The following is a 13,873-nucleotide window of genomic DNA, read 5'->3' as shown; positions in this document are numbered from 1 at the left end:
CCCCGAGGATCGCACAGTTCTCCTGGAACCCAGAGACGGCCAGCGCTGGGGACCGTGGGCCACGCCCTCCCCACGGGCCCCGGGCCAGGTCTCTGAGGGCGGGCAGGGCTCTCAGGCCACTGGCGGGCACAGCCAATCCCCCTCCCTCCTCCTCCTGGCCCGGATTTCTAGACACTTTGGTGCTGTCCTAACACGTGGTCTTTATGAACACAGGTCCTTTTGGAACCAGAAACGGCGTGAACCGTGATGAGCTCTAAGGCCAAGGGCAGGAAGAAATGTGACCAGGCTCTCCAGGAGCCACCCAGGGGCCTCCCCGGGCTCAACAATACAGACTCGGCTGCCGTGCAGACAGCAGGTCATCCCCACGGCGCCCGAACACCCAGCCCCCTGGACGGCGAGACGCCTGTTGCTGCAGGTGGCCCGGGGCTGGCTGGTGAGGCCCGGCCCCAGGCGTACGCCACCTTCTCTGGGGCCACCTCTCCGGCTCTGCGGTGGGGTTCTCCTGGGAGCCCCCAGTCACCACAGGACCAACGTGGCCTGTCTGCAGCCCAAGAAGGTGGGGACACAGGACTGTCCCCCATGCCCCCCACATCACCCACGAGGCCGAGCAAGCACCAGTGGTGTCTGCGGGGAAGATGAAGGGCTCACGCACAGCCCCCATCTACTGAAGATGCTGAACAGGAGAAGCACAGACTGCAGCCACACGCGGTATGGACCAAACGCAAGTGTCCTTGCAGGAACCGATGTCTGAATGTCAAGGCCGTACCCGGGCCACAGTGAGAAGGCCCAGACCCCACGCAAGGCACAGAGAGGAGATGGGGGGAACATCTGCGAATCTGAGCTCATCGGGCATCACCCCAGAAGGAGAGGGAGAGGAGGAGGGAGAGGGAGAGGGAGAGGGAGGGAGGTACAGACGTCTCTCCCTTCCCTGGGGGTTCTCTAGTGCAGCCAAGGCTGAAAAGCACTGCATTTCGGGAGATGGGTCCTCGTGGAAAAGTTAAATAGTAGCTCATGGCATTATCAACACATATTAAAAAGGCCCCAAATCTTGGGGAGTCAGGGAGGGGAGCTGGCGGCTGCCTCGTAAAGGAGGAGAGATTGGGCGTCAGAGGAGGTGCCTGTGCAGCCCGCCGCCGCTGCCCAGGACCCCGCAGACTTCATCTCCCAGCTGTGGTCCCGGGCTGGAAGGCAGCGGGGAGGTCAAGCCGTCCAAGCATCAACGTTGACTTCAGGGCTGATCTAAAAGGCGCCTGGTGTTTGTTGAAGCAGAAGAAAGAGAAAGCAGTGGGGAGAGGAGGGGAGAGGGAGGGAGCCCCCATCAGCCCTTCTCCCTCTCTCCCTCTCTGTCTCCCTCTCTCCCTCCTTCCCTCCCTCCCTCTACCTCCCTGCTTCTCACTCTCACTCTCCCTCCATCTCTCCCTCTGCCTCTCTCCCTCTCCCTCTTTCCCTCTCCCTCTCTCCCTGTCCCCCTTTCCCTGTCCCTGTTTCCCTGTTCTGCTCTTCCGATACCTCATTCCCTCTCCCTCTCTCCCTCTCTCCCTCTCGTGCTCCCTCTCCCTCTCCCTCCACCTCCTTCCCTCTCCGGAGAGGGTGCCTGCTTCCTTCTCTGTCTCCCTCTCTGGAGAGGGAAGGAGGTGGAGGGAGAGGGATAGAGGGAGGGAGGGAAAGACAAAGGCGTCTCTCCCTCCCTCCCTCCCTCCCTCTCTCCCTCCCTCTCTCCATCTCCCTCACTCCCTCCCAGAGATGGAGAGACAGAGGAAGAGGCAGAGACAAGGGAGAGGGAGAGAGAGGGGGAAGGGAGGGAGAGAGAGAGAGGTGTCTTCCTCCCTCCCTTTCCCTCTCTCCCTCCCTCTCTCCCTCTCCTGCTCCCTCTCCGTCTCTGGAGAGGGAAGGAGGTGGAGGGAGAGAGAGCAGGAGAGGGAGGGGGGAGAGGGAGAGAGAGGGAGAGAGGGATAGAGGGAGGGAAGGAAAGACAAAGTCGTCTCTCCCTCCCTCCCTCTATCCCTCTCTCCCTCCCTTTATCCCTCTCTCGCTCCCTCTCTCCCACTCCCTCGCTCCCTCTCCTCCCTCTCCCTCTCCCTCCGTCTCTCCATCTCCCTCACTCCCTCCCAAAGATGGAGAGACAGAGGAAGAGGCAGAGACAAGGGAGAGGGAGAGGGAGAGAGAGGGGGGAGGGAGGGAGAGAGAGAGAGGTGTCTTCTTCCCTCCCTTTCCCTCTCTCCCTCCCTCTCTCCCTCTCCTGCTCCCTCTCCGTCTCTGGAGAGGGAAGGAGGTGGAGGGAGAGAGAGCAGGAGAGGGAGGGGGGAGAGGGAGAGAGAGGGAGAGAGGGATAGAGGGAGGGAAGGAAAGACAAAGTCGTCTCTCCCTCCCTCCCTCTATCCCTCTCTCCCTCCCTTTATCCCTCTCTCGCTCCCTCTCTCCCACTCCCTCGCTCCCTCTCCTCCCTCTCCCTCTCCCTCCGTCTCTCCATCTCCCTCACTCCCTCCCAGAGACGGAGGAAGAGGCAGAGACAAGGGAGAGGGAGAGGGAGAAGGAGAGAGAGGGGGGAGAGAGGGAGAGAGAGAGAGGTCTCTTCCTCCCTCCCTTTCCCTCTCTCCTTCTTCTCTCCCTCTCCCTCTCTCCCCCCTCCCTCTGCTCCTCTCCCTCATCTCTGCCTCTCCCTCCATCTCTCCCTGTCTGAGAGGGAATGAGGGAGCGGGAGAGACGGAGGGAGCGGGAGAGACGGAGGGAGAGGGAGAAGGAGGGAGGGAGAGGGAGAGAGGAAGGGAAAGGGAGAGGGAGGGAGGGCGAGACATCTCTCCCTCTCCCTCTCCCTCTCCCTTTCCCTTCCTCTCCCTCTCCTAGAGGGAGGGAGGGAGAGGGAGAGACAGAGGGAGAGGAGAGGGAGGGAGCGAAGGAGAGGGGGAGTCGGAGAAGGAGGTAGGGAGAAGGAGAGAGGGTGCCTGCTTCCCTCTCTGTCTCCCTCCCTCCCTCTCCGTGTCCCTCTCTCCCCCCTCTCCCTCTCCCTCTGTCTCTCCCTCTCTGGGAGGGAGAGAGGGAGAGGGAGCAGGAGGGAAAATGATGGAGGGATGGAGAGGGAGAGAGGGTGAGGGAGAGAAGGAGAGGAGGAGGAGAGAGGCAGAGGGAGGGAGGAAGAGACCTCTCCCTCCCTCCCTCTGCCTCCCTCCTTCTCCTCCCTCTTCTCCCTCTCTCTCCAACTCTCCCTCTCCCTCCGTCTCTCCATCTCCCTCACTCCCTCCCAGAGAGGGAGAGACAGAGGTAGAGGCAGAGCGGAACACGGAAACAAGGACAGGGAAACAGGCACAGGGAGAGAGGCAGGGACAGAGGGAGAGGAGAGGGAAGAGGGAGAGGAAAGAGGGAGAGGAAAGAGAGAGAGGGAGGGAGAGAGGGAGAGACAGATGGAGAGAGAGGGAGGGAGAGAGAGAGAGGGAGAGGGAAAGAGGTAGAGGGAGAGCAGAACAGGGAAAGAGGGACAGGGAGGGAGAGAGGGAGGAGAGGAAGCAGGGAGAAAAGAGAGAAAGAACACACCATCTACATTTCTGTCAGATGACACCGGGGATCCTTACACAACCAGGAGAAAATAACACAGGGAGGCTCTTTCTCAGCTGGAACTGGCACTGCAGAGGGGGCCAAACACCACCAGGCTGGCCACACATGTCCAGCCGCCGCTCCAGCCCCGTCAGCCGTGAGTCCGGTCACCAGGGCTCTGAGTGTCTGCTCCAGGGAGCTGGGGTTCACCCTCTCACCGGGGAGGCCGGGCCAAGACCGCGGGGCCCCGGGCTGGACACATAGGGGGAAAAGCATCCCCACAGGACAGCTTGTGCGAGCAGATTCAGCTGCCAGATTCTAGAGGCCCGGGACCACCCTGTGGCCCGTGAAAAACAGGAGGCCACGAGGGTCTTGCATCGTGATTCCTGTCCGTTGGACTGTAAAGTTTATGTAGGGAATCTTGCAAACAGTGGTAACAAGGCTGAATTGGAACGAGATTTAGGCTATTACGGACCACTCTGAAGTGTGTGGGTTGCTAAAAGCCCTCCCGGCTTCGCTCTTGTTGAATGTGAAGATCCCCGAGATGCAGCCGATGCTGTCCGAGAACTAGATGGGAGAACACTATGTGGCTGCCCAGTAAGAGTGGACCTGTCGAATGGGGAAAAGAGAAGTCGAAATCGTGACCGCCTCCTTCTTGGGGTCGTCGCCCTCGAGATGATTATCGGAGGAGGAGTCCTCCACCTCCCACACATCTCCAAGATGGAGAGCCTTCTCCGTCAGCCAGAGCAGGTCCCTTTCTAGATATAGGAGAAGAGAGAGATGACTGTCCCAGGAGAGAAATCACAAGCCGTCCCGATCTTTCTCTAGGTCTCCTAGCCGATCTAGGTCAAATGAAAGGAAATAGAAGACCACTTTGCAAGAGGAGTGGTGTACAGGCAATAACTTCATTTGACAGGAGTATGTACAGAAAATTCAAGTTTGGTTTGAGACTTCTGAAGCTTGGTGCACTTTTTAAATGTTTTAGTTGTTCACATTTGTTTGTCTCTTGGGACAGTGACCCATAAAGGTGTCATTCTCTATGGTTTGAAATGGGTCACATGAGGCATGTGATATGAAGAGTTGTTACCTTCCAATGTTCCCTTAAGCAAAATTGAATTTGCTTTGAATTTTTGGTCTTGCCTAGACTGATAATAAAACTTTAACTCCTGCCCACCTAAAGTGTGATGTTTACTATTATGGAAACAACACTGGCAAACATGGAAAAGACTTTCTGTAGCTGGGATATGGTATGCAGCTGTAGTTAAGCAAGCAGTCTTTAAAAGGTGCTGTGAACACAAGCCAGCAGGTAAAAATGAAAGCCGCACCCTTACCCTAGATTAGAGGTTTAAAAATTCCACTAGTCTTCACACGGGACAAGAGGTTGTCCAGGGAGTTGAGAATCTAAGAAGTTTCAAGGAAGTTAGTTTACCTTTGAGTTAGGTCATAAGTCCCCTCTGTGATTGCTGTACATGAATACATAGCTCTTTGTAATATTTTTTGGAAATCTGAGATGATCAAGATACCAATGTCCTGCCGGATTAAGAGTATTGTAGAGCTGAACTTTGAGTTACTGTGCAATTTTTTTTTTCATGCTGTCATTTGTAATATGTTTTGTGAGAATCCTTGGGATTAAAGTTTTGGTTGCAAAAGAAAAGAAGAAAAGAAAAGAATCCGCCTGCCAGTGCAGGGGACACAGGTTCAAGCCCTGGTCCGGGAAGATCCCAGGTGCCGCAGATCAACTAAGCCCGTGGGCCACAACTACTGAGCCTGCGCTCTAGATCCTGGGAGCCAGAACTACTGAGCCCCCACGCACAACTACAGAAGCCCGCACGCAACGAAGACCCAACGCAGCAAAAAAAAAAAAAAAAAAAAAAAAGACGCTACTGGCCAGGTGATCAAGGGTAAAATCATTTGTCATAAGTCCCGTTGATGGTGTGTATCCTTGACGTGACCTGAGGAGAATGGCATTTTTATCTCTGTCTGGATCTTCCGCCCCAAACCCCATAACTCCAGACCAACCATAAGAAAACATCAGAAAACAAACAGACAAACAAATTGAGGGACAAAATACCTGACCAGTCCTCCTCAAAACTTTCAAGGTATCAAAACCCAGGGACATCTGAGAAATGTCACAGCCCAGAGGAGACTGGGACAGAAAAAGGATGTTAGGGGAAAACTAGGGAAATGCTAATGAAGTGTGGACTTTAGTTAATAACAATGTATCCATCTTGGTTCCTTAGTTGGATAAACATGTCATACTAACGTACTAACGTGTTGGAGATAGGGTTACTGGGTCAGGGTCCACGGCACTCTACACTCTGTACAGATCTTTGCCACTTTTTTGTAACTCTAAGCTATTCTAAAATTAAGCGAGTACTGAACAGAGATAAGAATGTTATTTCCCTGATTTGAACATGCCTGAGTTTCTTTTCATGGTCACATTTTTGCTATCTGGATGTGTCTTGGAATCAGTAGCAAAGGAGAGTTGCCAGCCCCTGGAAAGATGTGGGTGGTTTGCAGGTGGCTTGCTCTGGAGCTGAAGACCACGGTGGGAAGTCTGCAGCCTCGGGCTGCACTTAGAACCATGGGAGGGGATGGGCCAGCTCAGTTAGGGATGGAACCTATAAGTAAAACTTTTTTCTTTTCCATTATGGCTTATCACAGGATGTTGAATATAGTTCCCTGTGCTAGACAGTAGGATGTTGTAGTTTATCCATCCTATATTTAATAGTTTGCATCTGCTAACCCCAAACTCCCAATCCAACCCTCCCTCACTCTTTCTCCCCCTTGGCAACCACAAGTCTGTTCTCTATGTCTGTGAGTCTGTTTTTGTTTCGTAGACGAGTTCATTTGTGTCGTATTTTAGATTTCACATATAAGTGAGATCATATGATATGTGTCTTTCTCTTCTGACTTACTTCACTTAGTATGGTAATCTCTAGGTCCATCCACATTGCTGCAAATAGCATTATTTCATTCTTTTTATGGCTGGATAATATCCCATTGTATATATGTACCACATCTTCTTTATCCATTCATCCATCAGTGGACATTTAGGTAGCTTCCATGTCTTGGCTATTGTAAATAGTGCTGCAATGAACATTGGGGTGCATGTATCTTGTCTTTCTTTTTTTTTTCTTTCTTCCTTTCTTCCTCCCTTTCTTTCCTCCTTTCTTTCTTTCTTCCTTTCTTCCTTTATTTCTTTCTTCCTTTCTTTCTTCCTTGCTTCCTTCCCTTCTTTCTTTCTTTCTCTCTCTCCCTCTCTCTCTTTCTTTCTTTTTCTTTCTTTCTTTCTTTTTTTTTTTTGTCACACAGCATGTGAGATCTTAGTTCCCTGACCAGAGATGGAACCCATGCCCCCCGCACTGGAAGCACGGAGTCTTAACCACTGGAGCACCAAGGAGATCCCAGGGGTGTGTGTATAGTTTTGAATTAGAGTTTTCTCCAGATCTATGCCCAGGAGTGGAATTGTGGGACCCTATGGCAGCTGTATCTGTTGCTGCACGTCTCACATCAACCACCTGCACTCCAATCCTTGCTCTCAACGTCATCTTTGGGGAACCCAACCTGCGACAGGGACCTTGACAAGAAGAAATGGCTCAGGGAAAAGCTACCTGCACAGGGAGGAGATAGAGGCCATCGCCCCTGGGGTGCGGCGCGGAGAGTGGGCACAGAGATTTGTCATTTCACCCCCGATGCCCATCTCAGCCCTCCTGGCTGCCCCACTCTAGGTCACCTCGGGATACAGAGGTGACCCGGTTAGAGTCCCTGCCTGTGCAGGAATCTGGGGGCACCAGCGGGTCTGAATAATATTAGTGCAGGGTCTCCCCTGCGGCACTGGGGTTATTCGGGGCGGGTCATCCTCTGCTGAGGGCCCCTCCTGGGCACTGTGTGGGGTTTAGCAGCAGCCCTGGCCACACCCCTTTGATTCCAGGGGCCCCTCCCCCCCAGTTGTGACAACCACAGATTTTCCCCACACATCACGGAAGAACTGGGTGAGGCGGGGGCAGGATGGCCCTGGGCGAGGACAGCTGTGTTGAAGCAACCAGCCTGGCCCAGGGCAAGGTCTGCCCCAATCCCGTCAGCGCCTGCATTTAGACCTGCCCCTTTCCTCTCCCACCTCCTCTGCCCTGCAGTGGTCTCCGAGACATCATTGCCATGTGATAAATCACACCTTCTCAGTCGACTGTTTGCTGCCCTCGCTAGAACGTGAGCTCTTTGAGGACAGGGATGCTGTTATGTCCCCAGCACCTAGAAGAGTGTCTGCTGTGTAGTAGATGCTTCATAAATACTTGCTGAATAAAGGAGTTGAATAAAGGGATGAGTGGATGGATGAATGAAGGTTACAATGGAAGGAGGGGGGAGATTCCCTTTCTGGCTCTCGGGGGTTGGGAGATCAAGTGAAAGATCCGTCCTAAATAGGCTGATCAGCCTTCTGGGGTTCCCCGGGACTGAGGGTTTCCCCAGAGTTCCAGCGCTCAAACCTGAGCGGTCCTGGGCAAACTGGGGGCGGGTGTTGGTCACCCTATCTAAACACAGTAACAATTCCAGCTGCAATAGCAATGGCCAATGACCTCTATGGTCTTATTGACCATGCACAGTTCTTTACCTGGCAGGGAAGGGTGGGCCGGGATGGGAATTCTGGTGATCCAGGGCGGGTGAGGGCACACCCCGGGCTTGTGTAGGGGAGTCCAGGAAGGTTCTGGAGGAAGTGACAGTGACACAGGGGGGAGGGAGGAGTCTAAGGAAGAACATCCCACATGACAACGTGTGCCAATGGCCCTGGGCCCAAGGTCACACCTGACCAGGGCTTGCCTTTTTTTTTTTTTTTCTAATTTACTTTTTCCCACATGGATATGCAATTGTCCTAATGCCATTTATTGAAAACTCCTTAATTTCCCCACTTTCTGTCATATCAAGTTCTCATAGATCTGTTTCTGGACCTTTATTCTATACCATAGAGCTATACGTCCCGTCCTTGCACGACTAGGGCTGTTTCATCACTATAACTTTATTTTTTATTCATTTATTTTTCTTGGCCATGCCGTGCGGCATGTGGGATCTTATTTCCCTGACCAGGGATCGAACCCGCGCCCCCTGCCAGTGGAAGCTCGGAGTCTTAATCACTGGACCTCCAGGGAAGTCCCCAGGGTTTGCTTTGACATCCATCGAATGGTGGCAGGTGGGCACGGGGAGCAGCTGTCTGTGAGCCATCCTGTGTAGAAATGCAGGCTGGAGGGGAGGACAGATGGAGCGGGAGGGGAAGAAGCGGAGGAGGGAGGGAGGGCGGGCGAGAGACAGACAGAGCATGAAAGCTGAAAAGAGCTCCTAGTGCCGGGAGCCTTGGAGCCAGAGCCTGGGAGCCAGGGTGACTGGCTCTCCTCCCTGGTGTGTGTGTGTGTGTGTTGCGGGGGGTGGCTCTGGGCTTCTCAGGCTGGGAATGGGGTGCACAGAGCAGGGACGGAGCAGGGACCCTTCTCTCTGGGACCTCGTGGGCCATCCTCAGCTCAGAAAGCTGAGCCACTCCTGGCCCTACGAGTGGGGGGGCTTATCCTCCCTGTCCCCTGGATCACACCCCCTCACACACAACTTCCCCGTGTGTGTTCCCAGCAACCAAGAGAATCTGTTTTTAAAAGATTTGGGGGAGGGGGGTAAACATACAAACAAGAGCAGAATGGATACTTTTTCAGAATGTGAATGGCTCTGTGTAAGCCCACCCCCAGGGTAACCACAGTCCTGACCTCTAACACCCTTGACGAGTCAGCCTTGGTCTGGGCTTGCGGACCCACGGAAGCTTCCTCATCCCCTCCTTCAGATCCCGTCTCTCCCTTGGCGTCTTTGTGAGAAGCACCCGGGGAAGTGGGACTGCTAGGCTGTACTGCTGCTAGAACTCCACCTGGGCTCCACCAGGCTCCAGCCCCCCACCCTGTGCACCTCTCTGACCCTGAGGCACCTCAACTGGTAGCAGCCGCATCACCTTCCCTCCTGGGACTTGTGACACTTAAGGGAGACACCGCAAGGACAAGCCTTTGGCTCCCTGGCTGGCAAGGAGCAGGTGCTCAATTGTCATAAGTGTCCGTATCAGTGAGGGTTCTCCAGACAAACAGAATCCATAGGGTGTGTGTGTGTATATACACACACACGTACATATGTACACGCGTACAAAAATATACAGCAGTGTATCTATGCAGTATGCATACACACATATACACATATAGTATATACAATACACTCTTACCTGTATACCCACATATAAAATGCATAGTTTGTATATCTACAGTATGTATACACACATATACACATAACATATACAATACCCACATACATAGACACTATACATACACACATATAAAATGCATCGTTTGTATGTATACAGTATGTACACATACGTATAACATATGCAATATACACACCTAGGTACATATATGTCATACATATAGACACATACAAAGATATTTAGGTGTGTATATAGACAGTATACATACATACACATATAATACATGCAATACGTACACGTACATACATATAGACACACATATACACCTACATATAAAAGCATATAGCATAAAAATATATATGTACTGTATATATAAATTCATCGTATGTACACGTACATATATCATATATATCAGATATATACATATATACAATGTATACACACACATACACACCTATATGTAAATATGCGCATGTACATACACATATAAATACATACGCAAGTGTGTATATAACAGTATATACATATATACATGTAACACCTAGAAACATATACACATACAGGTATACAACATATATACACACCTATATATAAATACACACTGTATACATACATACAGTGTACATAAACTGTATATCTACACACACCCATATATCAATATATGGGTGTGTGTATATACACAGCATGTTCACATTTATAAAATGTATACTATATATATGCACATACATACATGTATACAATATATACACACAAATATATAGGCTTGTATGTATACTGTATATAGTACTTACACATATACTACAAACGCACGCACATATAAACATATGTGTATACATATATATAATATGTATGCACACATATAGAAATTAATAGGCTTGTATATATTCAGCATTTTTACATATATAGTTTTGTTTTAAGGAGTTGACTCATGTGACCGTGAGGCAGGCAAGTCAGGGCAGGACTCTGGGCTGGAGACACAGGGAAGAGCTGATGTCCCAAGGCCATTGGAGGAACAGTTCCCTCTTTCTTCGGAACCTCATTTTTCTCTCCAGTCCTTCAGCTGATGGACGAGGCCCACCCACGCCACGGCATTGACAATCTCCTTTACCCAAGGTGGACCAATTTCAGTGTTCATCTCTTCTGAAAAATACCTTCCTGGCCACATCTGGAATAATGTTTGTGGTTGCCGGGGCCCCACGCAGTGCGCACATGAGATTAACCATCCCCGTGGCGATGATGACACTTTATTTTCTCCCTTGACCATTGTCACTACTATTCCAATTAAAATGGCAGCGCCATGAGGGCAGGGCATTTCCTTTTTTGCCAGTACTGAGCGTCCAGGGTCTGGTGCCTAGCATAGGCTAAATACAGGGCATTTTTGTGAACAGAAGCCGGGATTCCGGCTGTCATATTTAATGAGGAATTATAGTCTTATTATTGGGTGGGGGTGTGTGTGTGTGTGTGTGTGTGTGTGTCACGGTACGTCAAGGGCGGGAGTCGAACCCGCCACCCCAAGCCCCGAGGGGGTCTCCCCGGGTCCCGACTTCGGGCCGGTGCGGGTGGCCGGGGGCAGCCGAAGACGTGCGTGCGTGCGTGCGTGCGTGCGTAGGTGGAGCGGGCGAGTCCACGGGGTGGGCGGCGCGCGCGCGCCGCGAGTGAGTGGTTCAGCCCGGCCCCGGCTCATTGTGCTCGCCTCACGCCGGCCCGAGTTGGCGGCAGCGCTGGAGGTCCCGGGCCTGTGACCACAAAGAGGGAGCCGGGGGCCAGACGGGAGCGCGGCGGCGGCGGCGGCGGCGGCGGCGGTGGCTGAGGTCCAGGCCAGGCCCCCTCCCCTCAGCCTCCCGCCCGCCCGCTCGCCTGCCCGCCCGCCCGCCCCGCCCCCGCCGGCGGGCGTCCCGCCCCTCCCCCCAACCGCCAGACTAGCCTGGTGCGGGGGCCGCGCGCGAAGACATGGGGGAGAAGTTGGAGCCCAGGCTGGAGTCGTCCGTGGGGGCCGAGCCCGCCGTCTACCCGTGGCCGCTGCCGGTCTACGTGAGTGCCACCCGTCCCCTCTTCCCGGACCCCCGCCCCTCTTCCCCCACGGCGCGCGCTGAGCCCACCGAGAAACGGAGCGACTCGAGTCGCCAGACCCTCTTTGGAGCCCCCCTTCCCGCCCCGCCGTGGTTCTCCGCGGCCGTGTCCAGCCCCCGCGCGCAGGGTGGGCAGAGGGGAGCCGGGGCCGGCCGGGGGCGCAGACTCGGCCGCGGGGACCCCGCGCTTCCGAGGGGCGCCCGAGCCGGGCTGCCGTTGGCTCTGTAGGGCTGGGGACCCCGGTCCCCCCGGGCCTGGACTGCCGGCGGGCTTGCCCTTCCGTACTTTATGATCTGACATGTAGGGTTTCTTTTTCCTGGTAGTTTATTCTTAGCGCTGTCAACGTGCTTAGCTTTTTTATTTTTGAGGACACCCTTTCCTTCCTCTCTCCAGTTTTTTGTGTTTTTGTTTTGTGGTGTTTTAGTTAGGCATTTTGTCCCTCTGATCTTGAGTGGGTGGGCTGGCTGGACCCTTGGAGAGGAGGCGTTGTCTCCCCTAATTTGAGTGGGTGGGCTGGCAGGGCCCTTGGAACGGAGGCATTGTGTCCTGTAATTTTAGTGGGTGGGCTGGCTGGACCCTTGGAGAGGAGGCATCCTGTCCCCTGATCTTGAGTGGCCTTTGGCAAATGACACGCCGAACGGAAATTTACACAGGCGTCCGGTGATTCCAGAAATGCAGGGTGTCCGGGCAGGTGGGCGCCCGGCCTCTCGTCCCCCGTGGCGGCGTGGTGCGCGTGTTGTTGTCTCAGGGTTTACGCTTGGGCCCTGCAGCCCACCTTCGGGAGGGAAAGCGCAGCGGGCGCCTTGGGCCGGCGCCTTTGGGGCGCCCTTTCGTGCGCTCGGCTTGCGGGGGACCGGCCTGCAGGGGAGCCGGCGGGGAAGCCCGCGCGACCCGCCGCCCCTCGCGCGGGCTCCGTGTGTCTCAGTTTGTGGAAACTGTGTCGCGGCCGGGTGCGGGTCGGGACGCTGGGACCGCCTGGGAGCCGTTGTTGACTCCGGTCCCCGGTTCTCCGCAGTTCTCCGAGGTCGGAGGGTTTCCAGCCCGCCACTGCGCGCTGGCGCCTTCTATTTTTTGCTCTTCCTGTGGCCAGAGGCGCGGCTGAGTTGTGCACCCATCCCTCACTCTCCGTGTCCCTCTTCCTTTATTGTCTGGTTACTCGCTGGTTACTTTCCTCCCTCCCATTTTATCATTATCTGTGAGTTTTATTAACATGACGTTTACTCCCTCTTTTAAATTAATAATGAAGGAAACTGTGAAATGGTACTTTTATCTTTAATGGCTGATGCTGTAAAAGTGACAATTGCAATGCAAGCATCTTTCCCTCACTTGACTCCTGTCATGCATCTCAGTAGTGTCTCTGTGACAGGACTTGAAATGATAGCACCCACATCTCTTGCAGCTCATTCACACTGAAGGGATATAATCCTCGGTTTGCTATCACAGCCACTTGCCCAGCTCAGACTGTGATGTCACAAACCAAAGATGATTCTCCCTCAGCAGGAAGAAGCCGGAGAGATGAATCTCCCCCATGATGGACCATCAGCCTTATTCAAATTTGGTCACTTCATGAAGAAAAATTAACCATAATAAAGATCAAAGATACCGGCTAGTTGAAATACCCTGTTGAATTAAGCTTGAAAAACTTTTCCATGATACTGGAATGAAGGAAGTTCTTTCAAAATTCTAAGGAAAAATTTGAGAGTTATAATAATGCAGATATCAGTAAATATTTATGGAATTAAAAATATTATGTAGTGCTGGTCCCTTTAAATGTTAACACTTAAAAATAACTTATAGGTATGTTTCTTATTTTCTATGCAAAATTATGTGGCTTGCTATTTCAGACAAAGATGACATATCAATCTGAAAAGAGTCGGCAAAGACACAAAATGGATGTACTTTCTCTTGACCTATACACCTACTTTTATGTTCTCATGGTTTAAATAAAAAGTACAGCTTTTGGGTTATTTAAGAAGAGCAGAAGCTAAAAATACAGTACTAAATATCATTGCAAGGATTTGGTAGCCAAAACATTTGCTCCATTTCTAGGAAAGAATC

This window comes from Eschrichtius robustus, chromosome 1 (genome assembly GCF_028021215.1).
Source record: "Eschrichtius robustus isolate mEscRob2 chromosome 1, mEscRob2.pri, whole genome shotgun sequence".
NCBI lineage: Eukaryota > Metazoa > Chordata > Mammalia > Artiodactyla > Eschrichtiidae > Eschrichtius > Eschrichtius robustus.
The sequence above is the reverse complement of the archived record's forward strand: the minus strand, read 5'-3'. Positions refer to the sequence as shown.